At 35.8% G+C, this 18,273-nt stretch overlaps 1 long non-coding RNA gene across 1 annotated transcript; it reads right to left on the bottom strand.

The window, feature by feature from the left end:
- Positions 1-1,936: 1,936 nt before the first annotated feature.
- LOC141579612 (uncharacterized) lies at positions 1,937-18,229 on the bottom strand. Its single transcript, XR_012511344.1, has 2 exons — positions 17,078-18,229; positions 1,937-13,747 (listed from the first exon to the last, which is right to left on the bottom strand). It is a non-coding gene; the product is annotated as an uncharacterized LOC141579612 (long non-coding RNA).
- Positions 18,230-18,273: the final 44 nt, after the last annotated feature.

Genomic DNA, 18,273 nt, shown 5'->3' with positions numbered 1-18,273 from the left:
TGTGCTCCAGATTTAGATAAACACAAATGTTTTATTTTGTTTTCCATATATACACCAAGTGAGAAAAATGAAGCATCTTCTGTGATCAGTTAGTTGTGTATTTATGTCATTTCCATTTTTTGAAGCACTTTTGAATTTAGCCTTTATTTTGCTCTGGAGGTATTTTTCCTTGTTATAAATTTATTTTTAAGTACAGTTTAAGTGAAAGAAAGCCATGAGCCCTTAAAATATTAAAAATTGGTCGAAATGGCCAACAAAAAAGTACACTTTCTAAAGAATAACTTCCTTGCACCCCTTGTCCACTAACCACCTTTCACAATGTTCTCTTCTTCCTTTGATAAATTTAAAAAAATTAACTGAATTATAGTTTATGTAAAAAAGATATTAACCTTCAAATAGCTGTTTATTTGAAGATTAATATGGTATACATCATATAATATGCAATGGTATATATTATATATCATAATTATATATTATAATATGTATACCATGCACTATACCATATAATTGTATATATTTATAATTATATTATATATTACATTATACTGTATACCATTATATATATAATATGGTATAACATATAATTATAATATTTGAGTGAAAATAATGTTATATACCATATTATAACTATATACACCATTATATAGTAGCATATATAGTATAATCTATTATAATCTATAGATTATATAAATAATATATAATGCATATATAACCATATACAATTTATATAATGAATATGTATTATTATATGTTATATAACAACTGTATTATATATGACATACTATAATAGGTTTTAACATATACCATTATATTATATAATATTATATAAACTTACTTTCATTGCTTAATAAATACATTTCTTTATCTTTAAACATTGTTTGCATATCTTGGGTTCTAAGTTGGCTCCCAAAATTTCTACCCCCTGCAGTACAAATTCTATAAAATCTGTACCATTAAGGATGGGTGGGACCTGTAAATATGATGGGATATAATTTTGTGATCAGTTCATCTTACATAGTGAAAGTGAGGGGATTTTGGAGATGTAATAAGGTCTCTAATCAGTTAACTTTGAGGTAATCAAAAGGGAGATTACCCTGGATGGGCTTGACCCAATCAGTTGGGCTCTTTGAAAAGGCATCTAGAGGTTAGAGACAGAAGTCACAAAGACTTGAAGCACCAGAGATGCTCACCTGTTGGCTTTGAAGAAGCAAATTGCCATGCTGTAGAGAGGGCTATGTGGCAGGAAGAGCCTCAAAGAGCTGAGGGCCTCTGTCCTATAACTGGAAGGAATTGAATTAGCCAACGACCAGCAAGCTTGGAAATGGAATCTGAGCTTCAGCTGACATCAAAGTCTTGGCTGACATCTTGATTTCAGCTTGATAAGAACAGAGCAGAGGATCCAGCTAATCCATGCCCAAATTTCTGACCCATAGAAACTATGAGATAATGAATTTGTATTGTTTTAATCCACTAAATTTCTGGTAATTTGTTATGTAGCAGTAGAAAACTGGTACAGATGAATATAAATTATCTGTTGCCACAAGAATTCCGTATAATAAACCACCCCAAAACTCAGAGGCTTAAAGGAACTATTATTTGTTATTTGTCATGACTCTGTGGGACAGCAGGGTGGCTCTTTTCACCTGGGCTGGGCTAATCTTACTTGGGACTTGCTCATGATTGCATAACACCTGTTGTGTTGCCTGGATGCTGGCTAGTCTAGAAAGGCTTCAGGTGGGATGACTTGGCTCCACTCCATATGGTCTCTCATCTCTCAGCAGGCTAGCCTGTGTTTGTTCTCATAGTGGCAACAAGGTTAGAGATGGGAATTAAAATCATAAAAGCAAATTTTCAATTACTTGCATCAAGTTTGCTATTATCCCATTAACTGAAGCAAGTCACAGGAGAAGAGAAACGAAAACATGTCCATACAAAGTGTTTATAATAGCTTTATTTATAAGAGCCAACAACTGGAAATAATCCAAATGTCTGTCAATAAGGGAAAGAATAAACAAATTGTGGCATATTCACAAAATGGGATCTTAGTCAGCAATAAAAGAATGAATTACTGGCACAAGCTACAATGTGGATAAACATCAAAAACATGTTGAAACAGGTCATACAACTCAATAAGAAAAATGAACAACCCAATCAAAAAATGGGCAGAAGACCTAAACACATATCTCCAATGAAGACATACAGATGGCCAAAAGATGCATGAAAAGATGCTCAAGATCACAATTATCAGAGAAATGCAAATCAAAACTACAATGAGGTATCACCCGCACTGGACAGAATGGCCATCATTAAAAAGCACACAAATAATAAATTTTGGAGAGAGTGTGGAGAAAATGGAACCCTCCTACACTATTGGTGAGAATGTAATTCGGTGCAGCCACTATGGAATACAGTATGGAGATTCCTTAAAAAACTAAAAATAGGGTTACCCTATGATTCAGTAATCCCACTTCTGGGCATATATCTGAAGAAAACTCTAATTTGAAGAGATACATGTTCATAGCAGCACTATTTACAATAGACAAGAAATGGAAGCAATCTAAGTGTCCATTCACAGATGACTGGATGAAGAAGTTGTAGTATATATATATACATACATACATACATATACCACTATATGTGTGTGTGTGTGTGTGTGTGTGTGTGTGTGTGTGTAGTGGAATACTACTCAGCTATAAAAAGAATGAAATAATGCCATTTGCAGCAACATTGATGGACGTAGACTAAGTGAAATAAGTCAGACAAAGACAATGTTATCATATGACATCACTTATATGTAAAATCTAAAAAAATGACACAAATGAACTTATTTACAAAACAAACAGACTCATAGACATGGAAAACAGTTATGATTACCAAAGGGGAAAATAGGGGGAGGGATAAATTAAGAGTTTGGGATTAGCAGATACAAACTACTCTATAGGGAATAGACAAACAACAAGGTCCTATTGTAGAACACAGGGAACTATATTCAATAGCTTGTAGTAATCTGTAATGAAAAAGGATATGAAAAAGATTATTTATATATACAATTGAATCACTATGCTATACACCAGAAACTAATACAACATTGTAAATCAACTATACTTCAATAAAAAAATATGTTAAGCTGAAGAGGTTAGACCCCAAAAAAGTACATTTTAATTATTCCACTTATATGAAGTTGGAGGACAGGTAAAACTAACCTACAGTGATAGAAATCCTACCAGCATGTACATGGGTTCCAATTTCTCCACATCTTCAACACGTTATTTTCTGCTTTTTTTTATAATAGCCACCTTAATGTGTATACAGCGGTATCTTATTGTGGTTTTTATTTGCATTTTCCAAAGACCTTAGTGATACTGAGTACCTTTTCTTATGCTTATTGGCCATTTGTATATCTTCTTTGGAGAAATTAAGGTCGTTTGCTCATTTTTAATTGTTGTTAAGTTGTAGGAGTTCTTTATGTATTCTGCATATCAATTCCTTATCAGATACATGTTTCACAAATATTTTATCTCATTCTGTGGGTTGCCTTTTCACTCTGTTGATAGTATCCTTTGATGTATAAGAGTTTTTAATTTTAATGAAGTCCAATTTATCTATTTTTTCTTTTGTTGCCTGAGCTTTTGGTGTTATATTCAAAAACTGGTTGCCAAATCCATCATGAAGTTTTTCTTTTATATTTTCTTCTATGTGTTTTATAGTTTTAGTACTTATGTTTAGTCTTTCAGTTAATTTCTTTATATAGTATAAGGTAAGGGTCCAACTTCACTCTTTTTGCATGTGGATATCCAGTTTTCCTGATACCATTTGTTGAAAAGATTATCCTTTTCTGTTGAATGGTCTTGATACACCCATGTCAAAATTATTTGACTGTATATGGGAGGGTTTTTTTTTTTTTCCTGAGCTCTCTATTCTATTCCTATGGTCTGTCTTTATGCCAGTACCTTAGTGTTTTAATTACTGTAGCTTTGTAATAAATTTTAAAATCAGAAAGTGTGAGTCTTTCAGCTTTGTTCTTCATTTTCAGGACTGCTTTGGCTATTCCAGGTCCTCTGAGATTTTATATGAATTTCAGGGTTGGTTATTTTAGTTCTGCATAAAATATCATTGGGATTTTGATAGGGATTGCATTGAATCAGTAGATCTTTGGGTAGTATTGACATTTTAACAATAATAAATCTTCCAATCCATGAACATTGGATGTGTTTCCATTTATTTATGTCTTCTTTTTTTTCAGAGATGTTTTCAGTTTTCATTGTACAGGTCTTTTATATCTTTGGGTAAATTCATTTCTAGATATGGTATTCTTTTTGATACTATTGTAAATGGAATTGTTTTTGCAATATCCTTTTCAGATTATTTATTGTTAGTCTATAGAAATGCACACAAATGATTTTGTGTGTTAACTTTGTACCTTGTTACTTTGCTGAATTCATGTGTTAGTTCTAACAGTTTGTGTGTGTGTAGGTGTGTATGTATTCTGTAGGGTTTTCCACATTTAAGATCATGTCACCTTCAAAATCATCTATGAAAATTTTACTTCTTCTTTTCCAATTTGATGCTTTTGATTTCTTTTTCTTGTCTAATTGCTTCAACTAGGATTTCCATTACTCTATTGTATATAAGTGGTAAAAGCAGACATCCTTGCATTGCTTCTAATCTTACAGGAAAAACTTTTAGTCTTTCACCATTGAGTATGATGTTTGCTGTGGGTTTTCATGTGTAGTCTTTATTATAATGAGATAGTGTCCTTCTATTCCTTCTTGTTAAATGTTTCTTTTTAATCATAAAAGGGTATTATATTTGGTCAAATGCTTTTTCTGCATCACCTGAGATGATCATGTGGTTTATTTCCTTTATTCTGTAAATGTGATGTATTACATTGGTTGATGTTCATATGTTGAACCATCCTTGTGTTCTGGGAGTAATCCCATATGGTCATGTGGATAATCCTTTTAGTATGCTGGTGAATTTAGTTTCCTAGTATTTTGTTGAGGATTTTGGCTTTAGTTTTCACAAGGGATATTTGTATGTAGTTTTCTTTTCTTGTAGTCTCTTTGTCTGGTTTAGGTATTAGGTCAATGCCAACCTCACAGAATGAGTTAAGAAATGTTCTCTCCACTTCAATTTTTTGGAAGAGATTGAGCAGGATTGATGTTAATTCTATAAATGTTTGGTGAGATTCACCAGTGATCACATCTGGTCCTGGGCTTTTACGTCCTGGGCTTTTTGTTGAGGGTTGTTTTTTTTTTTAAATTACTGATTCAATCTCCTTACTGGTTAGGTTTGTTCAGATATTTTTCTTCATTATTTAGTCCTGATAGGTTATGTATCTTCAGGAATTTATTCATTTCACTTAGGTTGCCCATTTTATTTTCATCTAATTGTTCATAATACTCTCCTATAATCTTTTTTTGTTTCTGTGGAGTCAGTAGTAATGTCCCCACTATCATTTCTGATTTTAGTTATTTGAGTTTCCTTTCTTTTTTCTTAGTCAGTCCAACTAAATATTTGTCAATTTTGTTGATCTCTTCAAAGAACCAACTCTTGGTTTCACTGATTTTTCTCTCACTGGGTTTTTGTGAGGATTAAATATAATAATGTGATACATATTTCTAAAAAAGAAATACAAATGATCAAAAGTCATATTTTATTTTTATTTATTATTATTATTTTCAAAAATCATATTTGAAAGAGTTCAGCCTCCTTAAATAATTCAAAGGAATTAAGTTAACAGTAAGATACAAATTTTTAATCTAATTGTCATAGTTAGAAACAACCCAGCTAGAAGTTCCCCCATTGTGTGTGCGTTTAGTTACCAAAAGGAGATACTTAGGGGACTTTGGGGAGGCTGATAATATTTTATTTATTGATCTGGGTGCTTGTTTGGTGTTTTAAAAATCCATCAAGTAATTAGAAGTTATTGTTTACTGAGTAAAGTTTTGCAAGATGAAAAGAATCCCTGAATTGGATGGTGGTGATGGTTGCAGAACAACATGAATGAGCTTAACAACAATGAATTGTACACTTAAAAATGATAAATTTTATATTATGTGTATTTTACCACAATTAAAAAAACCTATTGAGCTATATACTTACAATTTGTGCACTTTTCTATATGTAAGTTCTGTTTTAATTGCTTAAAAACATATAGTATCTAGGATGGGAGCCTGAAGTAAGCAGACACTGCTGGTCAAAGTGTAGCTGATAGGTTTCTTGAAGGCAAGTTGGCAGCGTGTATCAAAAGCCATAACCTGCTACTCAGCAATTCTACATCTAGGAATTTATTCTAAGGAAATACTTAAGATGTTTGCAAAGCTGTGTGTGAATGGATATTTATTGTAATACTGCTTATAACAAAAAACTGGAAACCACCTAAATGCCCCAAAAAAAGGCAATGGTATACCTATACAGTGAAATAATGATGCATCAAAAATGCTGTACGTTGATCTTTATAGGCATGGTAATACATTTATGCTGCATTAAGTAAAAAAGCATGGGGTAAATATGAAAGATATGAAAAGCAAGAAAAATTGCCAATGGCCATCCACTTTGGGCAATAACGATGTACTGACTTTTAATTTCCTTCCTTTTTTGCTTGTCTGTGTTTTAAATTTCTTTAAGGAGCATGTTATTGCCTTCATAATAATAAAAAGAAGAATCTGCAAGTTATCTGCAATTAGAAAAAATAAAGTGTTTGGCACAGAGTAGGTGCTCAAGAATGCTAGTGCTGATTCTTTCCTTTGGAAAAGTAATCACTGGCTGCCTAGTGCCTGTATTAGTCAGGGTTCTCCAGAAAAATAGAATCAATAGGAGATATATCTCTATCTCTATCTCTATATCTCTATGTCTCTATATCTATCTATCTATCTATCTATCTATCTATCTATCTATCTATCTATCTATCTATCTATCTATCTACCTATCTATCTATCTAGAGATTTTTAAGGAATTTGCTTACATGATTATGGAGGCTGACAAGCCCAAAATGTACAAGGTGGGCCAGCAGGCCAGAGAAGAGCCAGTGTTGCAGTTTGAGTCCAAAGGTTGTCAACTGGCAACATTCTTTCTCTGCCATGTAAGAGTATGTCAGTCTTTATTCTGTTAAGGCCTTGAACTGATTGGATGAGGCCCACACAAATTATGGAGGATAATCTGTTTACTCATAGTCTACTGATTTAAGTATTAATTTCATTCAAATAACATTCTCACAGGAATATCCAGAATAATGTTTGGCCAAATATCTAGGCATCATGACCTAGCCAAGCAGACACATAAAATTAATCATTACATTACTGTTCTGTAGGGCTTGGCTGTGGACACCAGGTGAGAGGTAGAGAAAAAAGACAAAAGACTTAGCTCTCTGGGCCAACTGAGTATTTCAAGGTGACATGGACTTCCTGTATGGAAGCCAGCATGCCCACAAACTCTTTCAGTCTGCTTCAGTTAAGGTTTTCACAAACTGCATAAAATCTGGCTGTTCGTCTCATTCTAGGAAGTACCCTAAAGTGAGTACTTCCTAGATCTCATACATGGATGCCCAAGATTAGAGCAATTGAAAATGAAGAGGACAGACATCCAGTGCCTAGGAGGAAATAAATGCTTTTTTCCATGTGATTTCTTCTTTTTCACCCCAGGAGTTGAAGCCTGCTGCTTCTCCAGGCTGCCCCTGTTGTTCAGGTGAAGCTACAAAGGAAGTTAACTGTGTTGATCTGTTAGGTCTGTGCCTCTCTGTGTTTTCAATGATTTTTCTCCCAAAGTTTGCCTGAATGCCTTCTTTTATTGCTTTTCCTTATCCTTCGCTTTACAATTCTGTTAGGTGATATTAATTTGAAGTTGATGGAGACATTGCAAACTGGGGACTTTGCAGGTGCTTCTTGTTGGCATATGTGAAAAGTTTACAACTATTTGACTTAATTGACATCACTAAAATATTTGTAAATTTCATGGTACATCCATATAATGAAATATTATTCAGCCATAAAAAGAAATGAAGTACTGATACATGTTATATCATGGATGAACCTTGAAAACAGTATGCTAAATGAAAGAAGCCATTCACAAGTGCCACATATTATGTGATTCCATTCATAGGAAATGTCCAGAATAGGGAAATCTATAGAGACTGAAAGTAGATTAGTAGTTGCTTAGGTCTGGAGTGGGGGGTTGGTGGAAAGGGATAGGAGAGTAACAGTTAAAGTGTATCTTTTGGAGGTGATGCAAATGTTCTAAAACTGACTGTGGTGAAGGTTGCACATATCTGCGAACATGGTAAAAACTATTTAATTGTATATTTTAAATGGCTGAATTATATGGTATGTAAATTATATCTTAGTAAAGCTGTTTTTAAAAATTGGGTTTTGGATATATCCAAAAGAATTGAAAGCTGGATCTCAAAGAGATATGTGTACATCCATATTCATAGCACCATTATTAACAATAGTTGAAAAGTGGAAGCAATCCAAGTGTCCACCAACAGATGAATGGATAAAGAAAATGTGATATATACATTGGAATTTCTCAGCCTTTAAAAAGGAAGGAAGTATTCACACATGCTTTAACATGGATGAACCATGAAGGCATTATGCTAAGTGAAGCAGTCTAGTCACAGAAAGATAAATATTGTATGATCCTACCTATATGACGTATCTAAAGTAGTCCAATTCATAGAAATAGAAAGTAGAATGGTGATTGCCAGGTTCTGGGGGAGGAGGAAATAGCTATTGTTTAACGGTAGAGTTTTTCCATTTTGCAACGTGAAAAAGTTCTGGAGACTGGTTATACAACAAGGTGAATATACTTAACACTACTGTACAGTTAAAAATGGTTAAGATGGCAAATTTTTATGTGCGTTTTACTTCAATTAAAATTTTTAAAACATTGAGAAATTCAAATAAAAATCTAATTTCTGAGTTTTCAATTTGAATATCTGGAAATCTGGGCTGGCATTCCCACATGGCCTGAATCTCCTCAAGTGAGTAGTAGCGCTCCCTACTTTTGAGTGGGCATGAGATTCCCACTATTCCACTTGACTTATTCTACTCATTTATGCTACCTGCTAACCCCATAGGTATTTGCATTTGTAACCTGTGTTCTGAAGTATCTCACACCCTCTCTGTTTTTTCCCTGCCCTGCACCACATCCTAAGGTGAAATCATCTAAACTTGATATGAGACATCCTCTCAGGCTCTCCCTCTTCCTAGTTATGGCCTTGGGCTGATCACTTAACCTCTGAGTGCTTCCTCTGCTATAAAATAATGTGGACAGAGTGTTCTCTACCTAACAGGCAAGATGAATAATGAGTGTGAAAGTATCTTGTAAATAAAACACTGTGTTTATATGAAAAAATGTGATAAATAATATTCCAAACCTATTGTTTCATGTATACTGGATTTTTGGGTTGTTTGTTATAACATTATTTTCTCATTTATTTCAGTTATTTATTATTTTAATCAGGATTTTGAGGGAATTTTAAATTATTTAACTTAAAAAATAAGTAATACATTTACACAATTAACAATTTTTTAAAGGTATATAATGAAGATTATTCTTCCCTCATTTTCCTTCATCTGGCCCAAATAAGTAACTATTGTTCATTTCCTGATGAAATGCATTTCCAAATTTTTAAAATGCATTTTCAAGTAAATGCATATTCTTTTCAGGGGAGTGATTTTTATTTTCTTGACATTTAAAAAAATTGGGGGGGGGTAATTAGATTTTTTTATTTATTCCTAGAGGAGGTACTGGGGATTGAACCCAGGATCTCATGCATGCTAAGCATGGGCTCTGCCACTTGAGCTATATCCTCCATCAGGGGGGTGATTTTTAAATATAATCTTTTAAATTTTTCCTTTTGAAAAATGATTTCTGTATTATTGAAAGCAATGCTGTTCTTGTTATTATCACTGTCTTTATGTTAGAAAATAAAAATATCTCATGATTACTCTGCTGGCCTACAACAATTACTGCCTCTTGTCAGGCTATGTCCTTGACCTTTTCTTTCTGAAATTTCAAAATATCTAACTCATCTGCATTAAATATACTCATCTTTAATAGATTCTTGTTAGTCCTGAAGTTTTCCTCCTCCACTAGGACCTGAAGAACAAGGTTTATAGAAGAAGCAGTAAAATGATGTTTACCTTCTTTCACAGAAAGAAACCAATAACTATGACAACTCTATATAACGCTTTTCCCAAGGATTAAATGTAGAACGGAGCACTGGTTTTTAAAGATAGCTTAACCCCATGATGCATGATTTCCTCTTTTTGACCCACTTCATCATCCACTTCCTAGAGTTTATCCACTCTTTCAACCACATTTTCAGTTTGTGCCATCCTGGAGGTAGAGGTCTTTGATATTATGTTGTCCATTTGATCTTTCCAATATATTTGGAGATGATTTACTATTTTTAATATGCTTTATTGATTCCTATTTAAAGAAAAAACTCTCTTGACCCACATTTCCCTTCTTTTACTATACTATTTCTTTAATCATCATAGCAAAATGTCTTAAAAGAACTATCCATATCTACTGTTCCCTTTATCTCCTATTCTCTATTTCCTATTCTTTCTTTAGCCCACTCCAGCCACTCCATACCAATTTCACTGAAATGGCTCTAGTCCAGATCACCAATGACCTTCCAGCCCTATAGTCAATTATTGGGCCTCATCATACTTGTCCTCGCAGTAACATTTGACAAATTGGTAATTGATCCTCTCTCTTGAAATACTCTTTATTGGGTTACCGAGACCACAGTCTTTCCTGGTTTTCCTGCTACCTTACTGATCTTCTTTCTCTTCTTGAGTTATAAATATTGGAGTGATTCAGGGCTTAGTTTAATTTATACTCTCTGGGTCATCCTATCTAGTCTTAAGACTTATACTGATGACTCCAACATTTCTATCTCTAAACCTGCTCTCTCTCCTGAGTTTCAGATGATAATGTCCAACTGCCCTTTTGACATTTCCACTTGGGCATCTAAGTGACATCTCATGTCCAAGACGTTACTCTTGCTTCCTACTTTGCCCTACTCTCAAAACGTTTGCTTTACTCTTCTCCATTTCAAATAATGAACAACACCAATAATCTAGCTGTTTAGGCTGAAAAGCTAAGAATTACCATTAAGTCATCTTTTTCTCTCATCTCCAGCATCCAATTCATCAACAGCAATCCCACTGGCTAAACCTCCAAAGCATACCCTGAATTCAAATATTTTTCACTATCTCCAGTGCCAATGCCCTGGGTCAAACCATTGCCATCTCTTACTCAGACTACTGCAGAATCTCTTAACTTATGTCCATTCTTGCCCCATTATGGTTCATTCTGCACGTGGTATCTGCAGGGTTCACATCACCTTTTTTTTTTTTTAAGTCTCCAATAGCTTTCCCTCATATAACAGTAAAATCTTAAAAATCTTTACCATGGCCTCTAATTCTCTGACTTCATCCCCTGCCCATCTCTCACTCAATTCTAGTAACATTAGCACCTTGCTGTTCTTTAACATTTTACATTTGTTCCTGCTGAGGGGGTAACACTTGCTGATCCTTCTGCCTGAAATGCTCTGCCCAGACATTTGCACATAGCCAGCTCTTTCTCATTATTTAAGTCTCAGCACAAAATAATCTCTGACTGCCATATCTAAAGTGGCCCTTTCTAGACTGTAAAACAGAGTTAATTATAAACCTCATTTTCTATTGTATATTAGAAATCAACATAGATTTGTTATTACTATTTATTTAGAAATAAACGCAGAGAAGAATGACGATTCAAAGTTTCAAAGGCAAAAACATACTGATGAAGATCGTGGAGTGTAACAAGTCCTTCTTCCATATTTTTTATGTGATAGGAAGTTTTCTTTCTGAACAATAAATGTCAGTTGTTTCTGATTCTACCATGAAAAAATCAGTTATCATATGTTGAAGGTTGAAATCATCATTTTTAATTCTTCAGCATGAAAAGAAAAAAAGAGGTGAAGTGACTTGCCTAAGGTGATACAGTTAGAGGCAGAATCAGAACAAAAATTTCAGCTTTTCTGAACTTCATTCTAGGGCTTTTCCACTTCGTGCGACCTTCTGAGGCAACTTCAGGGACTTATAGTTTAGGGCTGCCTTAAAGGGACTTACGTTCTCTCAAATCATGTCAGGTCCCCATAGTTTGCATATCATCTGCTTTTAGTTTCTTGAAGTATGAGTTTGGGTGGCGACAAAGTTAATGAGTTCAAGCTGAAACATATTTGCAGTAATTGGAGTCTACAAAGATTGGGTATTCCTCCTCTGTACTCCCTAACATTTTGCTCACTTCTTTTATACCACCCGGTTTAATTGTCTAATTATATGTCCATCTCAGTCATTATCTTATTTATCTCAGCACCCCTAATTTCTGGCATGTGCCAGGCTCATAAATAAGCAAATTGTGTTAAATCATCGCGCAGTGGATATGAGGTTCTAGACCTCAGAGAAAGGTTTGGACTGAAGATGTCAATACAGGCAGCCAATGAATTATGTGCTAGATGAAATTCCACCAGGGAAACTTCCCATATTCTAGGCCCTATAAAGCTGACTCTGCTCCAGTCTCTGGCCCTATCTTACACACCTGGAGAACATTTATGCCTTAGTGGGTCACTTTTTAGTGAAGGGAAATGGGGAAAACATCTTGTTCACACGAGGGCAATGTAATGTGCACTTATTTGGGATTATACTTGTAAATCTCTGTGATAGGAGATTTTTATAAAGGACAATCTCTGAAAAAATGGAACTGAAAATGTTGACATTCTGTTAATAAAAGGTAGGGTAAACTTGTCATAAGGAATTCAAATAACTTCAAATCAGTAGCAACTTTTCCTCTATCTCCTGCATGCTACTTTTTTGAAAAAGTGACAAACAAAATGTCCCTTATTGCTCAAATGTATGTCAAGATGTAAATCAGGGAAGGTTCAGCCCAACTCCCTAAACCTCTGTTAGAGAGGTAGGATCACTGGTGTTTGACTTAATGGCCCAGCAGCACTACAGAATTTTGCTGTCTCTTCAAACCACCAAAGCAAGATTAAATTGTAGTCTGAATAGCTTTTTAAATGAATTATACTTACATACACTTAATTTTTGAAAATTAATAACTCACATACAACATATATATTAACTACCAGTTAAACTGAATATTCTCCCTTTTTCCTACCATTTTTGGTAAGTAGTTAATTTTACTTGTATTTAGGTGTTCAGTCCTTTGAACCACTCTCCTCAGGCACACATGTCACTGAAGCTGAAAAGTTTCCATGGCCCTTCTTCCTATTATTTTTTATTCTTTCAAAAAGGAACAGAAATACATTTTATTACTTGCTGAGTTTTTGTTTTTCCATTGTCCTTATTCCAGAATGAGAATCTTTAAGTTCTTTTTCACTTTAATTGTTTATTAGATAATATTTGAAGGTCATTCTTTGACTCAGAATTTTGTGCATAATGGCCTGGCATGTGAAAAGGAGGTAAGCATTATTTTCTCCAATTTTGGACAAGAAAAAAAAAGTGTTATCCTTTAAAAAAAGAATCAATCTTCTCCAGGTTTTTCAGCTAATTAAAATGCTTTGGTTCAAAGAAAAGCAGTAGACCAGATTTCTGGGTCTTCATTAGTCAAAGGGCAGTGTCAAATCAGAGGATCAACTTTTTTTCTGTTTCTTCTCTCCATTTCCATTGATACAATGGCAAATACTTGAAACAGTGAGATTAAATTGCTACATCTCAACAGCAGTCACCTAAATGTATGGAATCAAAGAAACCTAGAATTGGGATTAATTAGTAGACCATTTATGGCATATATGATGGGTGATGTAGCTCCCCTCCACCCCTCATCTGTGGCAGACATCACTAAATCAATTATTGAACCTAAATGTGGCTCCACAGATGTTTCTACACCCCAACAGCCATTACCAAGTAATTGGAGCTGCCAATGAGGCCCTAACTAGGCTAATCTAATCATCTTACGTTATTACCTTGAGGCCCATAAAGGTAAGGTGACTAGCCCAAGGTGACTGGCTTTGTGGCTGACAGAGAACTCCTATTTTGTATAATGTAAAAACCTGTTGTCTTATGAGCCTTGAATCAATTGCTGATCCCTCAGAACCCAGGAAGGGCACATAAGAGTCTAGACAGGATGGATCATTTCTATCTAGGAAGACAGATGAGTTCCTATGGCATCAAAAAACCCAAATGAGCAGCTGGAGACAGACAACGGAACATTACTTTTTCTCTTCCTATTCCACTGAGGCAGGGGATACAGAGGAGGAAAATTAAGATCCTTCTACAAGCCTTATAATTGTTGAATTCTTGAAACTGTCCCACCAGGTAGCAGGGAAAGAAGGAAGGGTCCTTCTACAAGTGGCAGTCCACAAGAAGGACACCCAATTCCCTTCTTTAGGTTCCCCAACCAGGGTTTTGAAGTTCTTGAGAAACTAACTAAATCAAGGAGCCCTACGCCAGTCCCTTTTTATCCCAACACTCTATTTTACCTTCTTTTAAACATTCTCAGAATTTATATACTACATATCTAAATGTCTAATTTTGTTTAACACATACATGAATCTAATGGATTGAATTCTCTTAGGTAATAACCTCTTTTGGAAAGAAACACCAAGTCCTTTCTACAGCTGCTCTCTACCTCTGCGCATGTCCCTAAGACAGTGTCTGTGTGTAGGAAGTGTTATGTTGTTGAGGAAGCCTGAGACCTTGGATCTACTTGGTGTCAGTACAGTTGTCTGACTTCTCTGGATGCTCAGCAACCTGCTCACGAGTGAGCAGTGTATCTCGTAGCTTGGCCTCACTAAGCTTGCTCAGGGCCTGGAGGCAAACCACAGGTCTTCCTGAGGTCTGGCTGTTACTACTTTTTGTTCACAGCTCAATCTTCAGAGCTGCCTCTCCCATACTTCTTAGCCAGTTCTCTTGGTTACCAGCCCAATTCCTTGACAGTGTATTTGCAAACTTCTGGATACATTTGATATCATACTAGAGCTAAGGCCACTCAGTTACAGAGCTCCTTCCCAGATCCTGTCTCTAATTTTGGGTTCTATTTGTTTCAAAACATCCTCCCTGCTCCAACACAAGACCCACAAAACTTAGATTCACCCTTGGCAAAAAGACACTGAGGATTAAATGTAGGTCTCCTCTCTCTCCCCAACCACACCTTGCAGTCACTTTTACTCATATGTGGCTGACTGCTTGTTGCTGTGGGCATAGTTCACAAGTCCTCTCTACTTGGAACTCCTAGCAGAAGCAAAGCAAGAATGCTTTCTTATTTTGAAGAACTAGAGTGGGAAGACAGGGGCATTTCAATCGTTGCCTCTCTTACCTCTCTCTTCCTTCTTCCTTCTACCTTTTCATTACGAGTCAGGCTTTCCTTTTACTTCTTTATGTCACAGCTTTATGGCTGAGCTGTCCTAGATGGAAAGAGTAGCTCCTCTGGAGTGTGAGAGAACTCTATGAGATTCTTATAACATGCTGAACTTTCTTTTTCCCTCCACGAAGCCTATTCTATTCTCTCCTGATTAGGAAAAAAGGTCTCAGAGCTACACTTCAGGCAAGACTCTATAATGGAACATTATTTAAAGAAGCAAATTAAAGTGAATCAGCTTGATTTTCACAAAATATTACATGATTATATTCTACTGTTTTAAGACAAGTCAGAAAGTTGGATTTTTATGTGAAATATCCCATTTTAAATGCTGGTATATAATAAAATTTTAAATTAAAAATTTCAAAAGTATATAAAATAATATGCACTTTTGGTGTTAGGCACCAAAAGCATTCTAAGAAATTTAGAGATATTAACTAATTCTCCCAATAACTATTTTACAGATGAGGAAACTGAGGCACAGAGAAAGTAACTTGAACAAGCTTTATGTCGTTCAAACCAAATACATGACTGTGGGGAAGATTTGTCTGCAAGGCCACCAATTGGCAACTTCCAGTTTATTATATATTTGCATAAGCCAGAAAGAAAAAGGCTTTGAATCCTGGCTTGGCTTCTCTACTGAATGACCTTGGACTGTCACTTAACCTCTACAAAGCCCTCTGTAAAATTCGGATATTATGATTAACCTTGCAGTGCTCGCTAAGCATTAATTTTATCTTTTTTCCTTCCCCAACGTGGATGATTGCCCTGAACATTCATGGTATGCTTGTATATTATCTGGAATGCACAAATCCTGTCCATTATTCAAGACCCAACACATTCCCAATACCTCTAGAAATAGTCTGATATAGGAGAGAGCCCTGGGCTGTCTATTCCAGTTCTGATATTGATCTTAATCCTTTGTGTGATCTCAAGCAAGTCACATCTTCTTTCTAGGCCTCAAGTGGCTCCATCTTTAAAATATGGAGTTGGATGAAATCAATGACTATTTTAAAAAATATTTCCTTTATTTATTATTTTATGGGGGACACAATTAGGCTTTCTTATTTTTGGAGGAAGTACTGGGGTTTGAACCCAGGACCTCATGCATGCTAAGAATGCACTCTACCACTTGAAGTATACCCTCCCCTATCTGAAAGCAATGACTTTAAACTGCGTTCCGAGAAACACATTTCTCTAACAGTGGGAGGGGGCATCAAAGAAGCAGAAGAGTGAGGGTTAGGGGGAAGCTGGGTGAGCAGGCTTATGGGTTCCTTATTTCCACTTAAAATTTAGCAACTCCATTTTAAGCGGCCAGATTTTATTAGAAGGGAGTATTCTATTGCCAATAAAACAGGTAGAAATGACTGTGCCATTCATGTACCCATATTCCCTAGAACTACCTTTTTTCCCCCTTAGCTTCTCTTTTTCTTTCCTTCTTGTCCTTAACATGGAACGAAAGGGTCTGACATATCTTTTAAATTCTGTCTGAAATACACTTTTTTTTTTTTTTTTTGTCTTTCTCTCCTCTTTCCTGCCCAGAAGTGAAATTAAAGGTGAACAGGAGTAAGCAAAGACCAGCATGGAAACTCCTACCAATCTCACAGTTTTCAGCAAAATGTGATGGATTAGGAAACTTCTTAGTTTCAAAATATCTACCAAGTAACATTTAAAAGTTAAAGTAACACACAAAACTTACATCTCATTATCCTGTAATTTTAGGAGTCGTTCATTTGCATTTGAATGTTTCTTGTCATGGAGAATGACTTTCAGGAAGTAACTTCTGTGTTTCTTTGTTACATGATTGCCCTTAAGCTATCATTATGAACTCCTTTAGGGCAATTTTCTCCAACTGAGGCTGGGGCACTGGAATGGATGAAGGGAAATGGATCAAGCCCTCATTCTCTTCAGTCATCTTCTGCTTCCAAGATAGGCCCAAATCTATTTCCCAATTTTCTGCTTAGAGAATAAGATGCTCATCCTCTAAGTCAGATTCTCAAAGCTCCTTCAATGGAGGTGAATGAGGACACACAATATTTGCAAATCACCACACATCTTCAGAGGATAATTTCAGTATTCTTGAAATATCATGAACCTTCATTTTTAATCTTCTAGATTAAAATGAATTTATTTGAAAACAGCTTGGTGCGATGAAAGCCTGGAGGGCTGACTCAGGTCTTGATTCCAATTTCACACCAGCGCGCTTTGGGGCAAATTACTTCCCTTGACCAGGCTGCAGTTTTACTATCGGGAGCATCAGACTTGACAGTTCTTATGATTCCTCTTGATTTAGATATTCAAAGGACAAATTACTATTGAGGAAATTATCTCCAGTTGTGGTGCAGTCTTCAAAATCACCAGAGGCTCTGGTTTTGAGGTTAGGCTATCAGAGTTGGCCTTTAATATTCTATGCCCTGTGTTTCAGATCAGGCTGTTTACAGGCAGGAAAGCTGGATCTTCTGGAGATGACTGGCTTGTTCCTTCATTGCTTGGGATACTTCACATTCAGCGGTCCACTGTGAACTTCAGCTCTACACCATTTTTCCTTTACAATGGTACCTCTGCAGTCAGGTGTCAGATGGTGATCTGGACCCCTCACTGACATTTCACCCAATTCTCCAGATAGCCCTTTCACTAATTTCCTTCATTCTTCCTTCATCCCTGCGTCATGGCCCCTTTAAGGAAGCGGCCATAGTTGAGTGGTGGGAGCAGCTGCTGGCAGCAAAGAGACTTGCAGGATTTGGCCTACCCTGGGCCACTTAACGCGCACGCTCAAGACCGGGGGCTTGGTGGGAAAGGAAGGAGGGGCTTAGGGTGCGCCTGCGCATCAAGGGCGCGCGCAAGGGGCTGGTTTGGTGATCCCTTTAAGAAACCGCAGGCGGAGGAATTTCTCTG

This window comes from Camelus bactrianus, chromosome 13 (genome assembly GCF_048773025.1).
Source record: "Camelus bactrianus isolate YW-2024 breed Bactrian camel chromosome 13, ASM4877302v1, whole genome shotgun sequence".
In the NCBI taxonomy this organism is placed as follows: domain Eukaryota; kingdom Metazoa; phylum Chordata; class Mammalia; order Artiodactyla; family Camelidae; genus Camelus; species Camelus bactrianus.
The sequence above is the reverse complement of the archived record's forward strand: the minus strand, read 5'-3'. Positions and strand labels throughout refer to the sequence as shown.